The 25,232-nt window shown below is 32.7% G+C and overlaps 1 protein-coding gene and 1 long non-coding RNA gene across 5 annotated transcripts in view; one reads left to right on the top strand and one right to left on the bottom strand.

Moving 5' to 3' along the window:
* Nucleotides 1-7,460, bottom strand: part of LOC143251453 (uncharacterized) — a 33,492-nt gene extending 26,032 nt beyond the window's left edge. The window contains exon 1 of one of the 3 annotated variants that reach the window (XR_013028568.1): nucleotides 7,322-7,460. This is a non-coding gene — a long non-coding RNA (uncharacterized LOC143251453). The remainder of the gene's footprint in view (nucleotides 1-7,321) is intronic. The other 2 variants (XR_013028567.1, XR_013028566.1) reach the window with 2 other exon arrangements.
* The window catches only part of LOC143251452 (uncharacterized), a 44,220-nt gene that overhangs the window by 5,306 nt on the left and 13,682 nt on the right, over nucleotides 1-25,232 (top strand). The gene's annotated exons all lie outside the window — the stretch shown is intronic.

Raw genomic sequence — 25,232 nt, 5'->3', positions numbered from 1 at the left:
CTAGAAGTGATTTAGTCTACTGATTTTCGTACTTCACTGAAATAGTGAGAGCATATTTTAATATTATCATTATTTTATTATTAGTATTTTTGTTTCGCAAACCCACAGAAAAATCAGTTGGATATTTTACACCAAAACCTAAAGAATTATACTATATGAAACGCTACGAATGTCCATAACCGATTTGAAAATTTGATTATTTTTAATTGAAAGTAAATTTACGTGGCTATAAATACATAAATGCAACATATGAGATCTTGTCGTGAGCGACTTCCTTTGTACTGCTCGTTAAACGCAGGTGGTTAAAAATCGCCACTACTTGCTCTTTATGCTTGAACTTAGAATCACATAGTATAAATTTATCTACCTAACTCGAACTACATTTTATACTCGTATTTATAGAACAAGGCTTGTTGTTTGTTTTTTAGAATTTCGCACAAAGCTACTCGAGGGCTATCTGTGCTAGCCGTCCCTAATTTAGCAGTGTAAGACTAGAGGGAAGGCAGCTAGTCATCACCACCCACCGCCAACTCTTGGGCTACTCTTTTACCAACGAATAGTGGGATTGACCGTAACATTATACGCTCCCATGGCTGGGAGGGCGAGCATGTTTAGCGCGACGCGGGCGCGAACCCGCGACCCTCGGATTACGAGTCGCACGCCTTACGCGCTTGGCCATGCCAGGCCAGAACAAGGCCTAGAAAGCTCTATACAACAGCTACGATTTGCGCATAGTTACGTAAACAAACCTGAGGGAAATTATTGCTTCTAAAAATAACTAAATTTAACACTTATGCTGTGCTTAATAAACCATGTGAACCACAACACTTGCATTAACTTGAAAAATCGTACATGCCTAACAGATCTAGTGTTATTTAGCTTTAAGCAAGAAAACCTTAATTTATAATGCATGTTTGTTTCTGAGATTCGCGCAAAGTCTCATGAGGGCTATTTGCGATAGCTGTCCCAAATTTAGCAGTGTAAGATTGCAGGGAAGGCAGCTAGTCATCACCACGCACCGCCAACGTTTGAGCTACTCTTTCACCAACGAAAGGTGGGATTGATCGTAAGATAATAACGCTTCCATTGTTGAAAGGGCGAGCATATTTGGTGTGACAGGGATTCAAACCCATGACCCTAAGATTGCGAGTCGAGCGCCTTAACCACCTGGTCATGCCGGTCCTCGCTGAGTTCATCGTACTTTGTAACAATAGTGCTTTATACTAACTAGTCAGTAAAATTAAACAAAATTCTATAATGCAGAAATACGTGAAAAGTTCAGATAGGGTCAGTATACAAATATTCGGAAATATAACGACTTTCATATTACGAGTCGAGCGCCCTAACCACCTGGCCATGCTTGGCCCAAACTATAATGCATTCACGTAACCTAAGAAATAATATTTCTACAAATAAGAGATAAATAGTTACAAAAGCAACAATTCAACATAAGCAGTATAATATTTAATTCTATAGGAGTCTTCTATTTCAACTGACGATTCCCCTTTGGAGCTCCTTCAAGGTAAGTTCACGAAATAATTTTATATGCTGACCATGAAGAAGCCTGCTGACATAAAAGATCTCTTGAAATTTTATAAAGTGTATAGGTAGCTTGTCTAACTTTACTATATAATGTATCAATCCAGGGGTGTAGGTCCTGGAGGGGATGGAGGGTATACATCCCCTCTTCATTTTAGGTGGGGGTATGGTGCATACAATCATCCCCTCCCTACAGTTTGGTCTGTTGAATTGTTTTATTGCATCACAGGCCTACAAATTGTGTGTTTGTTCTTATGATTCTCGTATTCTTACCAATCGAATTACATAATTAGGCCTAGATGTAGGCTTTCTCTGTGGCCGAAATGTACATCTTTAATATAGGCGTGCTTCTAAGCTTTTTCGATCTAAGCGATAGTTCGTAAGTATCAGACAGTAGGCCTAAGTATACATGCAAGTATCGTGGCAACAAGATTACTCTGTGACTGCATGTTTACAGCTTTCAGGTTCACGTAATCAGAGATTACGAATTTGCAAATTAAACAGTCCACATAAGTGGTTGCAAAAATCATCCCCCCATCAGGTGTAAAAAAATCTACGCCACTGTATCAATCACTCCAATTTGCACCACAGATTATGTATAGAGGTCATGTACTAAGAGTTGATATGAGAATGGGGGCACATGACTTTTCAGTCATCGCAATACATGGAGGATAGGGTTTATAATGTATGACGTTTGAAACACGACTTGCTTTTTTCTTCCTTATTATTCTCACGCTTCTAATACCTGTTATGAGTGTGCGTGACCACGTGTAAAGCTTCAGAGATGTGTGTTCTCTCTTTTAAATTGTAAGCTACAAAAATAGTCAATCAGTATCAAGTAATTCACTTCCTCCTGACTCACACACAAATACTGATTGATGGCTCAGAGATAAATTTTAGGGTTATAGTGCTAAAATCTGGATTCGATAATCTCGGTGGGCACAAGGTCGATAGCACATTATGCTTTATAATCCATAATTAACTCTGGAGAATAACAGATAAAAGAATGTTCGAATTAGGTAAGAATGATACGTGGTCATTAGTATGGATTTGCAAATATCCCGATAACACAGGCCTGCAATAGTTTTAATATCTTGAAATGTTTACTTGTTCTACAGTAATTTTTGTACGTTTAATCTGAAAATGATATTCATTTTTCTTCACCACTTACAGATTTTTCACAAAACGTCATATGTACTTTTACATAAATGATCAATTTTCATTGAAATTAGGTTATATTTTGTTATATTTAAATGTTGACAACCACTTCCTGTAGATTTCTTTAGACCAATTCCGACGTGGGAGTCTTATCGCCAGTTAACAGGACATATCATTCATGGATAATATTTTTATACATGCTTATTATTTTTCCTTTTTAAAATAATTTATTCGTCGCTATGGAAACCACAGTTTGTGCAAATGACCGAAATATATTCTGTTATACGGTGTTATAAAGACATAAAGGTAAAACATTGCATAATTTGTCAAAGAAGCGTATTAAGTGTATTTTAGAATACAACTTTGGGATCAAGACAAATTATGGCTTCGCATAAAATTTGCACCGATTGCGTTGAAGAGTTGAGACAATGAACTAAAGGCAAGAAAAGTATTTGCCTTTTGGAATTCAGATGATCTGGAGTAAACCTAGATACCACGGAGGTGACTGCTATTTTTGTTCATGTAACGTGTAGGGCTATAACACTCGAAATGAGCCCGGCATGGCTAGGTGGTTAAGGCACTTGATTCGTAATCCGAGGGTCGCGGATTCGAGTCCCAGTCACATCAAACATGCTCGCTCTCTCAGCCGTGGGGGCGTTATAATGTAACGGTCAATTCCATTATTCGTTAATAAAAGAGTAGACCAAGAGTTGGCGGTGGGTGGTGATGACTAGCTGCTTTCCCTCTAGTCTTACACTGCTAAATTAGGGACGGCTAGCGCAGATAGCCTTCGTGTAGCTTTGTGCGAAATTCAAAACAAACAAACACTCCAAATAAAAATGAAGTTTCCTATCCGATCCTTCAACCATCTATAAGACCTGTTGTTCATGGACTTGATGCACCTGTACCTACTACATCAGATACGTTTGATACAGTTTCGTCTGATTTTGAATCTGATGTCAACAGAAATGACGACAGCGATTGTTTTCTACCTGACCTGAAACGTCTGGAAAAGTTTCATCAAGACATCAGGGAAATGGAGAGTAGGTATCAGAGAAGGTAGAGTGTGTGTTTTTGTGTTTTTCTTATAGCAAAGCCACATCGGGCTATCTGCTGAGCCCACCGAGGGGAATCGAACCCCTAATTTTAGCGTTGTAAATCCGCTAAAGAAGATAGAACATCAACATGATGGCTGATTACTCAATGCATAGAAGAAAGACAACAACACGTACTTTTGCAAATAAAAGTCGTGATTTCACACGAAGGAACTGGATGAATGAAGATGCACATTCGTTTGATCATCAAAGTTCATCCCTTTTCTTCAGTTTCCCTGAATATGTTGCGAACTAACATAATAATAAAAAATGTTCATTGTGGTAAACGAAATAATAACACTATGTAACACAAATTTTGTTCCTGAATAGTATGTGTTATTTCTTAATTGCTATGTTGTAAAAGTACAGAAAATGACCATTATTCCCTTCAAACTTTGCTTTTGTGAACTGGATAATGAAATTTAAAAATAACCTATTTTCTATGTAAAAATGGGCAAATTTGCAAATTTTCATTTACATAAGGTCTGAATAAAATCAACATATGAATCAAGATTTACATGTATTTGTACTAACGTTGTACAAAAATGATTAGAAGTGAGTAATTTTTCGAGATTTGGGACTGTAATGTAAATCACTTTCACGTATCAGCCCCCAAATATAGTCTCCCATCATGTTTTCGTAATACGCTCCCAGGTCACAAAAGCAAAGATTGAAGAGAAAAAAGGTCTTTTCCATTTACTTTAGGCATAAATAACATTTTGTGCCCAGTAACAAGAAAAAGTAAAAATTTTGTTACATAGTGTAATTAGATCTAAGTAAGAGTATTTTTCCTCACGATTTGTAAATAATTCTTATTTGATAAGAAATATAAAATATTATTTTAGAAATCAGTTAAGGACTATTCCAATATCATTCAATGTGCAGCTTCATAATTATATCAATAATAATTGTATGTCCGATACAAATCAATGAAAGTCTGTTTCAACAACCACTTTAGTGGTTGTTAGTAATAATAATATATAAAATAAAGTATCAGAAGTAAGCCTTGAAAAAAAAACTGTTTCAATAAACCTTAAACAACTAGTTAGTAGTAATATTATTCATAATAAAGCATCGGAATGAAACAAGGAAACAATGTACCATAAGATACAAACCAGTGATAGATTATTTCAGTTAACTTAACCATACAGTTTAATAATATTATTACTTTTTTAAATAATGTACCATAAGATACAAACCAGTGATAGATTATTTCAGCTAACTTAACCATACAGTTTAATAATATTATTATTTTTTTAAATAATGTACCATAAGATACAAACCAGTGATAGATTATTTCAGCTAACTTAACCATACAGTTTAATAATATTATTACTTTTTTAAATAATGTACCATAAGATACAAACCAGTGATAGATTATTTCAGCTAACTTAACCATACAGTTTAATAATATTATTATTTTTTTAAATAATGTACCATAAGATACAAACCAGTGATAGATTATTTCAGCTAACTTAACCATACAGTTTAATAATATTATTATTTTTTTAAATAATGTACCATAAGATACAAACCAGTGATAGATTATTTCAGCTAACTTAACCATACAGTTTAATAATATTATTATTTTTAAAAATAATGTAACCAGTGATAGATTATTTCAGCTAACTTAACCATACAGTTTAATAATATTATTATTTTTTTAAATAATGTACCATAAGATACAAACCAGTGATAGATTATTTCAGCTAACTTCACCATACAGTTTAGTAATATTATTACTTTTTTAAAACAATGCACTATAAGATACAAACCAGTGATAGATTATTTCAGCAATCGTTATTTGTTTGTTTGTAATTAAGCACAAAGCTTCACGATGGGCTATCTGTGCTCTACCCACCACGAGTATCGAAACCCAGTTTGTAGTATTGTAAGTCCACAGACATACTGCTGTGTCACTGGAGGGGTCCTAGCAAACTTAACTTTATAATAGCTTGAGAGTGACGTTTATTGGAATAAACGGTCAGTATCAAACACCTGTAACACTTGCTTAACAGTATTAAAATTCAAACTTTATAATATTATAACTCAAAATGAACTATTTCAACAAACTTAACCGTGTAGCCCTATAATAATGATGTAATTCACAAAAAGCCACTGAAGGAGTGTTTTAACAACCTTAACCGTGTAACCCTATAATAATGATGTAATTCACAAAAAGCCACTGAAAGAGTAATATATATGTAAAAACGACTCATTTGGGTTGATAATTTTTTTTTACGTAGGTTTGTGAACCTGACGATGACCCAAGAAGGTCGAAACGTTGTTCATTCCTCTACGTAAAAAAAAATTCTCAACCCAAACGAGCCGTTTTTACGTATGTATTTCTCTACAAGTGGGTTTTCTCGACATCACTGATTACCACTGAAAGAGTGTTTCATCAACCTTAACCGTGTAATCCTATAATAATAGTGTAATTCATAATAAACCACTGAAAGAGTGTTTTAACAACCTTAACCGTGTAATCCTATAATAATAGTGTAATTCACAATAAACCAGTGAAGGAGTGTTTTAACAAACTTAACCTTTTAGCCCTATAATAATAATGTAATTCAAAATAAACCACTGAAGGAGTGTTTTAACAACCTTAACCTTTTATACTTATAAACCACTGAAGGAGTGTTTTAACAACCTTAACCTTTTAGCCCTATAATAATAATGTAATTTACAATAAACCACTGAAGGAGTGTTTTAACAACCTTAACCTTTTAGCCCTATAATAATAATATAATTTACAATAAACCACTGAAGGAGTGTTTTAACAACCTTAATCTTTTAGCCCTATGATAATAATGTAATTCAGAATAAACTACTGAAAGAGTGTTTTAACAACCCTTACCGTGTAGCCCTATAATAATAATGTAATTCACAATAAACCACTGAGAGAGTGTTTTAACAACCCTTACCGTGTAGCCCTATAATAATAATGTAATTCACAATAAACCACTGAGAGAGTGTTTTAGCAACCTTAACCTTTTAGCCCTATAATAATAATATAATTTAAAATAAACCACTGAAGGAGTGTTTTAACAACCTTAACCTTTTAGCTCTATAATAATAATGTAATTCACAATAAACCACTGAAGGAGTGTTTTAACAACCTTAACCTTTTAGCCCTATGATAATAATGTAATTCAGAATAAACTACTGAAAGAGTGTTTTAACAACCTTAACCTTTTAGCTCTATAATAATAATGTAATTCACAATAAACCACTGAAAGAGTGTTTTAACAACCTTAACCTTTTAGCCCTATAATAATAATGTAATTCACAATAAACCACTGAAAGAGTGTTTTAACAACCTTAACCTTTTAGCTCTATAATAATAATCTAATTCACAATAAACCACTGAAAGAGTGTTTTAACAACCTTAACCTTTTAGCTCTATAATAATAATCTAATTCACAATAAACCACTGAAAGAGTGTTTTAACAACCTTAACCTTTTAGCCCTATAATAATAACGTAATTCACAATAAACCACTGAAAGAATGTTTTAACAACCCTTACCGTGCAACTTTAGTTGTGTAAATTGATAATAATGAAACAATCCTTCTTCTAGTGGAACTAATGATAGAAATCCTCATTATTCCAAAACAGATAAGCAGACAAAACCTTGCGGGTGCTTAGAATGTTAAGTTAGGTTCACTGCTTATAAGGACGGGAAATCCATATCCAGATGAATCTCCCTTATCAACTTCAAGATGGGTAATCCCCAACGGGTATATGCTCCCATGTGACGCTCTTATCACACAAACAGATAATTTTACAAAAACAGAAAACTGACGAGAACACTTCATTAACAATGCTCACAATACCGTTGTTATTATATGTATTAGTTTTTTCACATCACAACTGTGCTTTGGGAACTGTATGTTATTTTTAAAAAAATGAGATAGTTGCAGCGAAATCTTTACACTTTTCGAATTATATTATTAATTACTTCTATTATGTTATACAACACAGCACTAATCTCTAATAGTAAATACTTCTATTACGTTATACAACACAGCACTAATCTCTAATAGTAAATACTTCTATTACGTTATACAACACAGCACTAATCTCTAATAGTAAATACTTCTATTACGTTATACAACACAGCACTAATCTCTAATATTAAATACTTCTATTACGTTATACAACACAGCACTAATCTCTAATATTAAATACTTCTATTACGTTATACAACACAGCACTAATCTCTAATATTAAATACTTCTATTACGTTATACAACACAGCACTAATCTCTAATATTAAATACTTCTATTACGTTATACAACACAGCACTAATCTCTAATATTAATTACTTCTATTACGTTATACAACACAACACTAATCCCTAATATTAATTACTTCTATCACATTATACAACATAACACTAATCTTTAATATTAATTACTTCTATCACAACTAATACTCTGCTTAAAATCTACAACATTTCTAGCTATTCGTTGTATCCCTAAGCTACAAGAAGGTTAAATAGGATATTTGTCATATTATTATCGTACCCCAGTGGGTTAGTTTACGGACTTACAACTTTGAAATATGGTTCAATTTCGCACGGTGGACATAACAGCTGGCTATGGCTTTGTACGAAAAGCAAAAAAAATATATTATTATCGGCTTTTAATGTACATTTTTGTTTAAGCCGTTAATTTGACATTTTCGTCTGCATTCATATGTTGGGAAATAATTAAACTCTCTTGGAAAGAAAAGCAGCGGGTGATAATTTGTCTTTTTAAAATTTATGATAAATCAAAATTAAACCGATAATGTTATTTTCAACCACATTCTATATGTATGGACTTTAATATAATATATGAACCAAATCACGAATATCATATGATATATTTCCTATGCACCAGTTAAGACCATCATCATTTTATCAGTATTCTTAAGTCAAACATTCAGGTAATATGGTCGTAATTACAACATTAATACATTAAAACTGAAAACCTGGGCTCATCTAGCATTCACAAGTAAATTGCTCAGAGTTCTTAAGTCGGCATAAATTACAAGATCGGTTGGACTTACAAGCCCAGAAGAGCCTTTAATTACATGCTTGAATAGACTGCAATTAAAAACTGGTTATGACCTGATGAGGATAATAGGCAAGTTACGAGCTCATGTTTCTTAGGTTGTACGCAGGTGAGAGTCAAAGTTCAGGGTTCGATTGTTTGTAGTTTGTTTAAGATTTGAAAGTTCAGTTAAATATTATTAGACTCAAAAACTTAAAGTTTTTGTTTTGTTGTTGATTTTGCGCTAACCTAGACATCCGTAGCTTAGTACTTCACTCTTCTGGGTCACTGGAGGTCAATGTTTGCATATAAATGCAATAGAAGCCTATAAAAAGTGAGACAATGGTTGGAGTGCAAAAATCTTTATTCAACCCTAGAACATTTCCTCGTATGAAATTCTCAAGCGAATGGTTATGGCTTTTCCAGAAGGCATGATTATACAGTAAAGAAAGAAGAACCGTAAGTTATATTGATTCTCTATCATACCTAAGCTACAGAGTGATAAAGAAAAGCACTAAGACTTCTACTGTAGTTGATATACCCATTGGGCTTCAGTTACACTACACTTAGGGAAACGGTGACAATAAAGTTATCTTTTCTGTCTGTCTACATTAAGAACAGAAGATTTTCTAAATTTTCTATTAAAAAATAAAGGTATCCACAGTGGTGTCAAACATACAAAATACTATTAAGTTCACACACATACACACTAGCATTAAGCATTGACAGTATTAATAAATATATTCAATAATATATAAGTGTGTAAGAGGTTTATGATGCGTAATAGCTACACGAAGAGTTATACTTGTCACCTGTTATATAGACCTGGCATGGCTTGATAGTTAGAAACTCAATTCGCAACCTTATGTTTAGGTTCGAATCCCTTCACTAAATATGCTCGCCCTTTCAGCAGTGTGGGTGTTATTATGTGAAGGTTGATCCTACTATTTGTTAATAAAAGAAATAGCCGAAGAGTTAGTGGTATTGAGTAGCTGCCTTCCTTTTAATTTATCAGTTCAAAATTAGGGACAGCTAGTACAGATGATACTGTATCAGCTTTGCTCAAACAAACACCAGATGCATGAATAGTATATTAGACTGAAAACTGAACATTGTACATCATGAAAAAGAAAACAGAAACCAAACAGTAATATAAAGAGAATCGAACCCAGATATATTTCTCAGCCTACTTTCACAATAGTTTTTTACTCTTATAAAACAAGTAAGTGTACTTAATTATATTTGTATTTTATTCAAAGCTTTGTAGAAGAAGGTATATCCCTCTTTGGTAGTTAGGTAGGATTATATCTAAAACGAAGACTGACATCTAACGTGGAGTCCCTCATTAGCACAGTGATATGTCTGTAGATTCCCACCACTAGCAATGGGGTTTGATACCCATGATGGACAGACCACAGATAATCTATTGTGTAGCTTCGCGCTTAATTCCAAGCAATCAATCAATTTTAATGTGTAACAATTAAAAAAATCCTGAAATAACTAAGAATTTAACATTATTATAGAAAGCTTTGCATTAAAGTAACCATTTCGAGTTCTTAGTAGATTTGTCCAATTTATTATTAAGATATAGAATCTGTACAATGGCTTCACTATCTCAAAAACTTAGCATTGTTCCATAAGTAACATCATTGAAAGATGCGAACATGATGGTGTTATTTATAATTATGATTAAACTTTAAAGATGAACCCATAGATAAACAGAAGAGTTAAATTTTGCTGATAACTGCAGTACTTTATGTATAATAAACATAATGATAAAAGGGAGAACAATAGAATGGTGTAGGTACTGCAGCGAAACTGTAGATTGCCAGGGTGACTATGCACGGGAGCTTCTTGTGACTGGACATGATTCAACAGCAAAGCTTTTCTGACACTGTTTTCAGTATAAGTGTATAATATTCATGTACTGATAATGTACACATTGCAAGACTCCCATAATGACACTACTACTAAAATTACTGTATATATAAAAGCAAATAAATAATGACAATATTTCTAAAGGCACAGAATATATTACAACGGCACCATTCATGTATATTAGTGCTATTTTTATCGTAATTGTATACATTATACTATATAGTAAAAACGTTATAAATTGTCGATGGTCACAGGACAACTAAATGAATGCTGCAAAAGAATAAGCTGTTAAGTATCGTTATGAGAATAGTGTGTTGATGATCATGGAACCACCTTGTAATAGTGTGTTGATGGTCATGAAACCACCTTATAATAGTGTGTTGATGATCATGGAACCACCTTATAATAGTGTGTTGATGATCATGGAACCACCTTATAATAGTGTGTTGATGATCATGGAACCATCTTATAATAGTGTGTTGATGATCATGGAACCACCTTATAATAGTGTGTTGATGATCATGGAACCACCTTATAATAGTGTGTTGATGATCATGGAACCACCTTATAATAGTGTGTTGATGATCATGGAACCATCTTATAATAGTGTGTTGATGATCATGGAACCACCTTATAATAGTGTGTTGATGATCATGGAACCACCTTATAATAGTGTGTTGATGGTCATGGAACCACCTTATAATAGTGTGTTGATGATCATGGAACCATCTTATAATAGTGTGTTGATGATCATGGAACCACCTTATAATAGTGTGTTGATGATCATGGAACCACCTTATAATAGTGTGGAATTATAAGATTCATAGTATCTTTGTAAAAATGATACAAATTGTAAATAGTAATTGAGCTAATGAAGGAACTGTGTGAATGTTGTAAACTGTTGATTATACAGTAAAAGAAGAATCCTAGGTCACATTAATTCTCTATTATACATAAGCTATGGTATGATAAAGAATGTTGTAAATTGTTCATGATTATAGTGCCACTAAACGAACGCTGTATAACCATAATATACCCGTATTACTGTGTGAATGTTGTAACTTGTTGACAGTCCTGGAGTCACTAAGGAATAGCTGTACAACCGTCATATACCCGGTATTACTGTGTGAATTCTGTAAATTGTTTGTGGTCTTGGAGACATTGAAGGAATGCTGTACAATCGTAATATAGTGTGGGAACATTATTGACTGTTGATGGTCACTGGGCTACTAAACGAATGTTGTTGATCTATAGTATAACCTTTAACACTGCGATGACTCTTCTGTAAGTTTGAATAACACAATTGTATTGAAGAACAAAACAACTAAGGTTCGATAATACACAATAAATATTTAGTTATGAATACTTATTTTGTCAAATAATGCAACAGTTTAGAAAACAAAACTAAAATATTTTTTCCCATATATGGAGTAGTGAGGAAGGTTAAGCAGACACCAATTATAACTAACGATTAAATTTACTTCGAGAAAACACAAAACGATATTCGGATAAAAAATATTTATATAGGAGAAACATAGGAGAAGAAATCTAAAATATAGAATAAATTAACCCAAAGAATGTTAAAAATAACCTTGACTTTTAAATCAACATACTAATGATTCTTTTAAATGACTTAATCGGAAGAAACTGTTGTTTCAGTAAAATCTCCACACGCCAACGGTTTCAATATTCATGAATATACTGAAATAATTAAAGTTAACAATAATTTTCAAATATTATGTGCATAAAAATGATCAGAAGGAAATGTCGTTAATATATAACGTGAAGATCTTTAAATTAATTACCATGAATATTTTATCATAAGGTTTTGAAAAAATGTATACATAGTTCATAACTCGATTTCAAATATTGCACTCATAATGATTATATAATTGAACGTAGAAACATTTAGAATGTATGATACTTATCCCAGTCCCACGACACTCTATTATTATACAGTAAATTAGTAAGAAGAACAAACTTCTTCCTTGCATTTTGAGACTGTGGAAACTTTCATTTTTAAATAGTTAACGTGTACTATTAAACTTTTGTTCCTTAAATAACATCTGTATTATTTAAATTGTTTACTAGTTTGAATTTCGCGCAAAGCTACACGAGGGCTATCTGCGCTCGCCGTCCCTAATTTTGCAGTGTAATACTAGAGGGAAGGCAGCTAGTCATCACTACCCACCGCCAACTGTTGGGCTACTCTTTTACCAACAAATAGTGAGATTGACCGTCACATTACAACGCGCCCACGGCTGAAATGTTTGGTGGGACGGGGATTTGAAGCCGGAATCCTCAAATTACGGGCAGGTTAACAATTCTTTTTCAAGTGAGTTAATCTCCTTAGATGATAGATGAAGAATGTTAACACCTCTTCATCATTTTTCTCTTCCATTATTTTCTATATCTTCATTACTCAACGTGATACTTCTGAATTTTGAATTACCCCTTTCCCAAGTTTTTTACCCCCAGTGACTCAGCGGCATGTCTGCGGACTTACAACGCTAAAAATCAGGGTTTCGATACCCGTGGTGGACAGAGCACAAATAGCCCATTGTGTAACTTTGTGCTTAATTCAAAACAACAACAACGACTTTCTCAAGTTTTTATTTTTATAATCAGAACCATTAATTTTATCCATTACCCTTTTTATGTTCCAAAAGCCTCATCTTCAAACTGAACAAACTGCAATCGCAATGCCAGCTGTTATTAACAATGGAATACAAAAGGGTAAAACAGCCTCCATTTGTTTTAATCATGCCTTTGTTAGAAACATTTGGTAATTAGGATTTTTAGATTTATCGATATTAAGCGAAACAGCTTTTTGCCAATTTGTATGCTGTTTTCAGTTTTTAAAATACATGCTCACTGTAATATAACTCATTTATTATATACTTAAAATCTTCTACAATATCCTTATACTTCAATATTTGTTATCATTCTTTATAAAGTGTGTCTGATAACTTTCTAGCGTAATTTCCTTCTTTTATCGTTTCCCGTTGATGGACTCAGTAAAAAAGGGCCCGGCATGGGCAGGTGGGTTAAGTCGTTCGATTCATAATCTGAGGGTCGCGGGTTCGAATCCCGGTCACACCAAACATGCTTGCCCTTTCAGCCGTGGGGGCGTTATATAGTGCGGTCAATCCCACTATTCCTTGGTAAAAGAGTAGCCCAAGAGTTGGCGTTGGGTGGCGATGACTAGCTGCCTTACCTCTAGTCTTACACTGCTAAATTAGGGACGGCTAAAGCAGATAGCCCTCGTATAGATTTACGCGAAATTCAAAAAACAAACCTTTCATTTTCTTAATTATTTTCGCAAATTCGTCTAATAACCCTTCACCACTTATATTTGTAACTTTAAACGTACCTCTTAAAACTTTTTAATTTTTCAATATATAATTTTATATGACTTATGGTCTGTTCATATAGGACTTTAAATTCTTTCTGGGTTGTTTTTCTCTGTTTCGAACAACTCTCTTTTTTTTACTTGAATATCTGTTTATTTTTCAAAAATTTCAGTTCAGTATTATTTTACATTTTTTACCACTCTTCTAGATAATATTCTAAGATATCTATCAATTACTTCAATGACACTGGCTCCTGAACTTAATACTATTCAAAGAGATCCTAAACCAAAAGCAGTGAATAAAAATTTAAAACTATATTAATATTATGATAAAATTTAAAAATTCTCCAATACCAAATATTTTATTCTTTAAGTACTCCTCCATAATTTATAAAGTAAGTAAAACTCTTTCTATAACTTATTTCAGGATCTTATAATAAAATATTTTTTTGCTTTCAAGAATTACCAGATATACTTATTTAACTTCTTTAATATACTCTTAGATCTATTCATTTCTCTAATAATCGGTCTTATTTCTCTAGCTTAAGGGTAGAAAAAGACACCGTAGTTACAGTCCCTACTGATATCAACTGAAGTTGAATAAATTATGATAACCAAATAATTGAAGTATTTTTCTTTTTATTTCTAATAAAAAAGTCAACTATTGTACCTTGTTTCAGTTCAGTTATGCAATCATAAAAATATAACAAGATTTTTGTTCACTGAATAAATACAAACTATAAACAAGTATCATATTCTATACGTTATTAAAGAATAGTGTCTCTTTCTTCAATTTTTAATATAATTCTGCAGTTTACTTTTTTCTTGTTTTGGTTTCTGATAGATTGTAAGACATTTTCATTTATTTCATTAAACATCGCAAATGTCTAGTAGTTTTTTATTCTTAGGTTTTTCTAAACCTCTTACATGTAAATATACATTATTATAGTTTAATTGATTAAAGACTAGGCTTATAAAGAAACTTGTTTTCCACCGCCAGAGTGACATATAATTAAACGTCTATATCGATATCTAGGTAATAAAGCATTTGGATTTATTTAACTATAAGTTAGATATATATATGTCCAGTTAAAAGTTAGAAAGAATGATGGTTTGTTAACTAAAACAGACAGTGTAACATTCGTCAATAGCTGTTTTACCCTAAATCCTCGAACAAATGTTGAAATTAATTGGAATGATGCAAAAGTTATTAAAACAAATTTTCAAAATCAGTCAAAGGTGAGGATATCATACGCAATACAAGTAATGAAACGAGAAACATTTATGTTGCTCAGCAATTTCAGTATAAAGTAAATAATCAAAACGAAAACAATATGATTTTTGATACTCATGATATATCCAGAACTTGGACTAGAATTAAAAAGGATGATTATCCTGTTGACAATTACTGTGTTTTGTTTAAAGATGGGGCATTAGATTATTCCAGATATTACTAAGCTTTGTTAGCATCCGAATTTAATAACATCAATAAGAAAACTGGATGTCTTGTTAAATATACAAGTTACGGAAAATTGTATCCGATAATCGTTTCAATGTTTCAAACCACAAGTCCTATAATAATGTGGCAAAGTTAAAGATTGAGTTATTCTGGCAATTCCAATAAAAACATATGAAGTCTGTTTGTTTTTAGTTGAAAAGAGAAAGGGAATGATAAATGATTTTAATAAAAGTTTCGAAATTATAAGAACTCCTTAATAGCAGTAAACGATATTTTGGTTTAAATATGTTACCTATATAAGAAAACATCTCAGAGTCCTGTAAGTTCATGTGAAAAGGTTTTGAATTATAATAATTATGGTACCCTAAAAAAATAGTTTAAAAATTTAAACATATAGCTGATAATAATGATGCTAATAATGTATCACAAATGCTTCGTAAAACCGAAGTCGATGAAGAATCTTCAAACACGGTGTTCGGAAAGTCACTGTGCAGTTTTGTAATCAGCATTCATTCAGTCTATTTCAAGCCAGCGACTGATAGCGGTGTTTAGAAACAAAATAAGAAGGATCCAGGCCTGTATTGATGCCAACAGGGGTCACTTTCAACATTGTTTATAATTGTCATTCATATTTACCTCCTGTATTCTATATTGAAACGTGTCTGTTAATAAATATATAAGTGCACAGTGACTTTCCGAACACCCTGTGTAATATTATTAATAGACACAAAAATGGTTTCTATGTACCGGAAAAATTGTTATTAGTCAATGATAATTTTAATGTTTATATTACAAATATAGAAAATGTAAATGAGCTGATATCAGAAACTGACGCAGACGACGAAAACTTATATAGATAAAAATAAGAAACTAATATAAGAAAATTAACATGGAGTTGAAAAGAGTTACACGTTATCATTCTGGGAATGTAGTAATTTGTTGGTAGCCACTAACAGAATACTATTATAAATACAAATTACACAGTCTCATTCTGGGAATGTTGTAACTTGCTGGTAGCCACTAACAGAATACTATTATAAATACAAATTACACAGTCTCATTCTGGGAATGTTATAACTTGCTGGTAGCCACTAACACAATACTATTATAAATACAAATTACACAGTCTCATTCTGGGAATGTTGTAACTTGTTTGTAGCCACTGAGCCACTAACACCAAACATGCTCACCCTTTCAGCCGTGGGGGCGTTATAATTATACTATCAATCTATTATTCGTTGGTAAAATAATAGCCCAAGAGCTGGCGGTAGGTGGTAATGACTAGCTCCTTCCCTCTAGTTTTACATTACTAAACTAGGAACGGCTAGCGTAGATAGTCCTCGTGTAGCTTTGCGCGAAATTCAAAAAGAAACAAACAAACAATCCTACCGAGGAATATATTTTAAAGTATACTGTATTAATCCCAATTGTAATTTCAATATAATAATATTCTAATAACTGCCAGATAATTTATGATGTTATTAATAAAGTACTACTTATCACTTGCTAGAAGTTTCTATGACTATAACCCTAGAGTGTTATATTTGATTGTCATTGGGAATAATCACATAATTCTACCTAGAACTGATAACATTTTGACGGCTTACTCTAAGATCAATATTATGAATGAAACATACTCGGTTTTTAGTCGGTCATTTTCTGAAAGAAGGAAAACTGACAAACATTGGATACAAAAGACAAGATGTAATAGGACTGTTAATAGGAAGGACAAACAACAAAAAACATTGCACACGTTCATTGTGTTTGTGAAATATTTTATTCGAGCTATAAACTAAGAATCGTATGATGGACGCTGCGACGTTTTTTGTGTTTTTTTTAAATTACTTCAACATCTGAGGTGCACGAGGCTCGAAAGTCAACAAACAAAAAATGTGATGTATTTATTTACTCACAAAGAAAGGGTGTATAACGGATTACCAACTGTGTAAAGCGTTAATATTAAATTATTTTGGTTACAAATTGTGTAACATCATATATCATTTAAAGGAACTACTGATGGTTGAACATCATGAGAACTTTTTTTTTTTTTCTCTGTATTAAGAACAAACGTTCTCATTAATGGCCATTTTATGCTTGTTGATGGTTATCATGAGGTCAAACACTGGCACGGTCAGGAATATTGTTTTTGCTTGATGTACTTAATTTGAATTTAATTGTACATTTTATTATCATCTCTTAATCGCTGTTCAAGTTCTGCCCCTTATTTTTTTTTGTCCCACTTTAAGTTATGATAATTTAAGAGAAATTTAATACGTTTATATATCTTGTTTAATACAATTGCGATAGTATTCTTAGAATAACTTCTCCTAGGATTGTAAAATCTAATTTGAACCAATTTTTTTTTTTTTCACTTATGCAAAATTGAGTACGTTATATTAAAGTAAATTTGGAACCACACCGCGCGGGAATAATCCACGTCACTTGGTATTTTTATGCTCTGTTTGTCAGGCCTGGCATGGCCTAGCGCGTTAAGGCGTGCGCTTCGTAATCTACTAGAGTGTTGTTGTTTTTTTTGGGGGAGGTGAGTGTATGAAATATTCTAGGTCGCGGGTTCGCGCCCGAGTCGCGCGCTAGCAAACATGCTCGCCCTCCCAGTGTTCTTTTCTTTTTTTTCAGTAAGGGCGTTATAATGTGATGGTCAATCCCACTTTTCGTTGGTAAAAGATTAGCCCAAGAGTTGGCGGTGGGTGGTGATGACTAGCTCCCTTCCCTCTAGTCTTACACTGCTAAATTAGGGACAGCTAGCACAGATAGCCCTCGAGTAGCTTTGTGCGAAATTCCAAAACAAACAAACAAAAATGCTCTGTTTGTCAATCGTGCATCTTCACGGGTAGCAATGCAGCGTAGTTTTCATTCAAAATACTTCGTACTATGAATATCATGTCTAAATCCTCCATGCATCATTTCCATAATCCATCTTATATACCAGGACAGTGATTTACAACCGCTAGTTTTCACATATTTTCGATTGGACATAAATCCATAGGAGCTGTGCCTATCAAACTGACCGTAGGTCTTCGTATGGAATAGCATGAATAGTCGAGTCATTCTCCGATCGTTTGAGACATGCGATGATTGAACAAATATCTCATAGAAGAAAAATATTTCTTGATTATATTGCGTTTGTTTCTTTGTTTCCTGAATTTCGCGCAAAGCTACACGAGGGTTATCCTTGCGTGTTACTATAAAGAACGGCTTATATCAAAGATAAGTTGTATGATTGGAATATGTTAAATAAATAAAATCTTCTATCAGTTTCATAGAGATTATCATACTTGATATTTCATTGTTTTGAATAAATCAATTTTAATTAGTGTTTATAAAAATGTTGTAACATAAGGAAATCAGTTGAACTGTGACATAACTTAGAAAAATTACATTTTATAACTATAAACTTCCCATTTTTATCAAACATGGCTATTTTCCAAGTCATTTATAACGCCATTTAAGCAATGTACGTTTCACCAAAGCTCAGATGTACATAAAAACCAAAAACTAAGGCAAAGCTCAAGCATGTATGTTAAGTACATACAAATTTACTGTTGGCTATATTAAAAATGCGTTTTGTTACTTTTGCTGGTATATGTTATGAAATTATTGAGATCATTACCTGTACAGTCAAGTACAAAGTAACTTCACTAAAATAATAAATACAAAATATTACTAACAGGAGATTCATTTCAGTAGCAAGATAGAAAAGGTGAAATTATTATTTACACATTGCCTGAAGAAAAAATAATTGTTCGTTTATTTTGAATTTCGTGCAAAGCTACACAGAAGGCTATCTACGCTAGCCGTTCCTAATTTAACAGTGTAAAACTAGAGGGAAGGCATCATCTCCATCTCTTGGACTACTCTTTTACAAACGAATAGTGGAATTGCCCGTAACATTGTAATGCCCCCACGGCTGAAAGGGTGAGCATGTTTAGTGTGATAGGGATTCGAACCCGTGACCCTTCGATTTCGAATCGAGCGTCATAACCACCTAGCAGAAAACATAATAGTGTCAAAGCAAACTATTTACTTGTTTGGTTCACTGTGTTTCAGAAATTTCCTTGTATAACGTGTTCTACTACTGCGATATGAAGATTTAGTTGCCACTGAATAACAAAATATTAAAACGTTCTAGAAGATGTTAACATTTTCCTCAACGTGTAATAGTTTTTATTGTAAATTGGATTGTACGATTTCTTGTCACTGATGCCCTTTCTTTCAAAGTTGTCCTGTAATTATTATTATTATTAAATGCCTTGGAAGCTAAGGCGCCTGACTTGCAATCTGAAGGTTGAGGGTTCGAATATTTGTCATCACAAACGCTCATCGTTTCAAACGTGAGGGCATTATAATATGACGGCCATTGTCATTATTCGTTGATAGAAATGTTGCCCAAAAATTGGTTATGGGCTGTGTTGACAAGCTGTCTTTCCTCTATTCTATCATGATTAGGTTAAGGACAATTAGTGAAGATAGACCCTGTTTAGCTTTGAACAAATTTCAAATGAAACCATACTGATATCAAATACTAAATTTTTGACAGTGTTTTACAACGGACTAATAAGGATCTGTATAGTGGTCTTTGTCGTTATCTCATTGTTTGTGTTTCAAGTTAGCTCATGTGTTTAGAAGTGTTTTTTTCTTAATAATGCAGGTGAGTACTAATTACATATTAATCCATGCATCAGGAAAAACCAGTAACGGCTGTATGAATGTTTGACCTGATTTCAACTACCAGTTCCTGTAATTATATGTGTTAACTAGCCGAGACTAACTGAGTGCATCTTCACTACAAAGAAATATTTTTAATGGATCGAGAAGGTAGATTTAACTATTGCAATATTTGAAGTAATATCCATATAATATAAAGAGATAGAAAATTTTGTGCAAATTCAGTAAAATTTTGTAACCAAAATGTGGTCTACTTGAAGATTTAATTACAACTAAACATATTTTTATGTGTTGTTTCATTTACGCTGCAGTTTTCTTCTTTTATTGAATTAATATGAAGAATATTCATTTTTGTTGGCGTGAAGCCAATCTGACGCTTGGGAAACCCAGGTCTGTCCTTAATTTTCTAAGATTGACTCATTTAATGAGTTTCATTCATTGTTTTGAAGATGTGTGTATGTTTTGTTATAGCAAAGCCACATCGGGCTATCTTCTGAGTTCACTGAGGGGAATCAAACCACTGATTTTAGTGTTGTAAATCCGTAGACTTACCGCTGTACCAGCGGGGGGTGTTTTGAAGATCCTCATGTTGAACATACTCCTTCACAACTGATATAAAACAACTAGTGGTAACTTACCTGGTTTACTCCAAAAACGCTCTAGTTCTAGCAGTTTTAAAAGACTGAAATCACGCATAACACTTTCTTTGTTTACAAAACAAAATCCAAACATCTGTGTTCAATATCAAGTATAGATTAATTGAATAGGTCTTCACGTATTTAGGGTAAGTTAAACCATCGTTTATATTTGCCTTATCAATTAATTTTCCAATTTTCTGAGCTTTTTTATCGCTCACATTTTTATGTGTTTAGAAACATACAAAGTGGCTTAACCTATGATATTTTATTCAATTAATTCTATGCATAATGTTACTAAACGTCTATCAGCTGCTCTTGGGCTTATAATATAATGATAAAAAGTATTATTATTTAAAGAAAAACGATATGCACTTGAACAAGTTAAATATATTCCATCTCAACTGTTAAATTTCTTAAAGCAATTGGAAGTTTACTGAATATTCTTTGCTTGTTAGTTGAAAGACTTGTCCAACAGAATGAAAGTGTAATGAGCTAAACCTAATATAAACCTCTCAAAATTAACAAATTGAACTTATTAATTCATACACTATTATCAGGAACTTTTAATTTGACAGTAAAGCAGTTAACATTATAATTACTGTTACTTCTGGTATTGTGTGCAGCAGAAATTTAGGCCTAATATCAAATAATACTAATGCAGATACCATCTCAATTACGGCTCATCCTCTTTATTTGCTTTTTCACAAACTGATCTGTAGCATTGTGTTTTTAATTCTACTCAGTGTTTTCTATCTACTCAATAATTAGTACCCTTCATGGTAACCGAAGTTAATACCAAATCCCAGATAATCTTGAAAACATTTCTACAAATTTCTTCCCATAACTTTAATACTCTGCTCCGCTTGAAATGCTCCTGACTTTATTAGTAAAGAAAGATGCACGATTTGATTGGAGACGCACTCCAGTTTGACGAGGAATAATCAGGTTGATATGGAAAATATTGTTTCATTTTTTTGCTGTCAATTTCAAGTAACTAAGAGTATTCTCTTGTAATTAAGAGTATTTCTGGTCAGTAAGGACAGTACAAGTATGTGTTTCTGGGCCTTAACCCCCCTCTTCTTCCACCGATGATGTTCTTTGTGATAATTTTCGTTATAGCCCACTTCTCTTAAGAAGGTTTCTGCTCAGTACTATCCGCCTCCACTTTACATGCTTTCCAAGAATCCATCAACAGTATGCACAGAGGACTTATTTCATCAACCCCTAGTTCATAGAAAATGTTTGTGAATAACATAACATGAATTCCCATTTATAGTTGAATATTATGGAGGAATTGATACATTGACTTAGACATGTAGTTGAATGCTTTATCTTGATGGAGTCATGTTTTATTGGTATCAAGTCTATACAAATAGGCACTCAGCGTTGTATAGTAGTGTCATAAAGTTAGACAAAGAGTAAGCATAATTTTCTTTGAAAAAATTTCTCGATTCCTCGGACTGTAATCTTTAACCACTGTAAATGCTTTGAGAATATTTCTACAACATGCTCAGTAACCTTTTTAATATATATTATATCGCCAACAAAACAATAATAAAAAAGCCAAACTTTTATAGATACTTAAGTAGAGAGAATCAGTCTAAGTAAATAAAATAATTCCATTTATTGCCAGCCAGGTACAGCCTTTGTAGCTTTTGAAAGCTGGTTTTGTGTTCGACTGTGTTTTAGAGAAAGTTTATGAATACCTCTCTCACAAATCTATATTTGTGTGAATTAGACTATTAAGAGTTCTAAGAAAAGTTTTTACTTCAACTGTTATTGAGTTATTTCCGTTACAATCAGTTTAACTTTCTTCCCTGTCACCAGTGTATGACTGGAAGTTAACCCTAGTTTTTCGTTGAAAAGGTACTTCCGCTTGCATTACCATTGTCTTTTACTTTCAGTTGTACATCCACTCCCTTTTTCAAAACACTAAGAATTCTTTATTGCATGTTTTCATGACAGCGCAATTGAAAAACTTTACTTTGGTAAGTCCCGTAACGCAACCTTCCGATCCACATTTAGAAATGAACACATTTTAACTGAATTGCGCTATAAGAATTAGGATTTTTAATTCATGTTCACGGACCATTGGAATAGCCAAAGGCAAAGTAGTTGAGCATGCATATTTTTACCATAAATCGTAAACACTCTCTATATATAATATATATACCGTACTTAAACGGCCACATAAAAAGGAAACAACTTTAACTAGTACAACACAGGAAAAATCTGGTTATAAGTTATGTACAAATCGAGATATGCACAAATTCTGCTACCCTTTATTGAATCTTATGACAATGTCTTTGTTATTGTTTATAAACGGGCGATGAGTCTTTTCTTCAAGTGAGAACTAAGTATGTAACAATATTCTGATAACATCTTGTTACAGTTCAATTAGTGTAAGTCACGATTCAATTAAAATAACAATTTGAGTTTCTTATACAACATTCCCCGCTGGTACAGCAGTAAGTCTGCGAATTTATAACCCTAAAATCTGAGGTTCGGTTCACCTCGGTGGACTCAACAGATAGTCCAATGAAGCTTTGCTATAAGAAGAATATGCACACACTTATACAACAACTATATATGTGTGAATATTCCATATTATTACAGTTCAATTGAAGTGATAAGTGCTAAAAGAACAATATCGACACACCTAAAAATATGTATTCACTAAATGTTATTGAAAACACCTACACATTGAAAAATTTATACGAAAAAGTGTAATCACTTGATAACAGAAATTAATCTAACTAATAACACAAGGAATAATCAAATCCAATAATATAGACCGAAATAAAATAATATCAAACCAGTTGGAATACCAAGATAAAAAACTACGTTAGCTCAGTTAAAATTAAGAAAAATGCAAGCATTGGAAATAATAAAATAGTCTAGTCCTGGCTAGAAAGGTATGCGAAATAGTTCTAATTAAGCTAGAAATAATAAGATAGATATAATAGTCTAGGCCATGTTAGAAATATTAGCTAATCTTGAAATAACAAGGTAGATGAAAAAGTTCAGGCCTAGCCAAAAATAAAAAAGTTAGATGAAATAGTCTAACCCTCTCTAGAAATTACAAGATGGTTGACATGATGTCTGTCTGGAAGTTACAAGGCAAATAAATGAAAGAGTCTATACATAACTGGATTTAACAGTATAAATAAAAATGTCTACACATGGCTAGATATAACGAGATAAATAAAATGGTTAGACCTCGCTGTGTGCAATAACATAAATGAAATTGTTTTGATCCGACTGGAAAGAACTTACCTCGACCAGAATAGCGATGATAAGGAAGTGAAATAGTCTTAGCTGAAGAATAAATAACGAAGGAAATGAAAAGCGTTAGAAACCAGCTAGGAATAATAAAGAAAATAGATTTATCTAGCAAAATTTATAAGCTATATAATAAATCAGTTAAAACAATCAATAATTTAAAGACGTTTGTAACATAAAACTTTCTTTAAAGCTAAGGGTTTGTTTTTTATTACTTTATTTATCGTGTTTGCAACAACTGTTACATTCTAAGACGATAGCAACCATACCCACAGGTCAAAATAAAATATGCATAACACTAAGCGATTCAATAAAGAATCTGGCGACAACAAAATGTAATAGGTCTAATATTAATGTTTCCAAGTATAATCAAAATAAAAAAGTAATTCGTCTATGATCAGTTGTTGGTATGCTACAAAACAAATGTGAATAGTAAATCGAATTCGATGGAAAGTTACATTTTATGGTTATAGTTCCAATAAGTTACTCATGCCTTGTTTTATCAAAATAATAACTTTGCAAAACCTATATAGAAGTTTCTTTATTACACGACGTCTTTGTGGTTGGTTTGGTTATGAATTTTCGCTTAAAGCTGCACAAGGGCCATCTACGCCCGTAACCCTAAATTGATACAAAGTAAAAGACAGCTAGTCAATGACATTTTCCGCCAACTTTTAAGCCACTGTTAACCTTCAGATTTACAGTATACTGCGACCGACTCCTGTCTTTATGGAAGGTTACTCATATTTTATGACAGAAATACATTCACACTTAGAACTTTATGAAATTCTAAAGCATCACTATGTTTCAATGAAACTATTATGTCCTGTTTTGTGGATTAAATCATTTATTACTTGTATTTCCAAATATGTTGTAAACGTATAAAACAAATTTATGAAACTGTGTATAAAATGGTAATATTATGTAATTGCTCCACTTCCCTTCAGTTTCATACGAATGATCAACATCAGAACGTAATCACGTGTTAATAGTTTACACTGCGATTACTGTTCTTCGTCCAGGGCCAACATTAGCATAATGTCAGTAGAAGTCTTAACAGTTGTACTATTCTCAGTAGTAGTGTGATGATTTCCTGTTTCAGGA

Source organism: Tachypleus tridentatus, chromosome 6 (genome assembly GCF_004210375.1).
Source record: "Tachypleus tridentatus isolate NWPU-2018 chromosome 6, ASM421037v1, whole genome shotgun sequence".
Classification (NCBI taxonomy): Eukaryota; Metazoa; Arthropoda; class Merostomata; order Xiphosura; family Limulidae; genus Tachypleus; species Tachypleus tridentatus.
The sequence above is the reverse complement of the archived record's forward strand: the minus strand, read 5'-3'. Positions and strand labels throughout refer to the sequence as shown.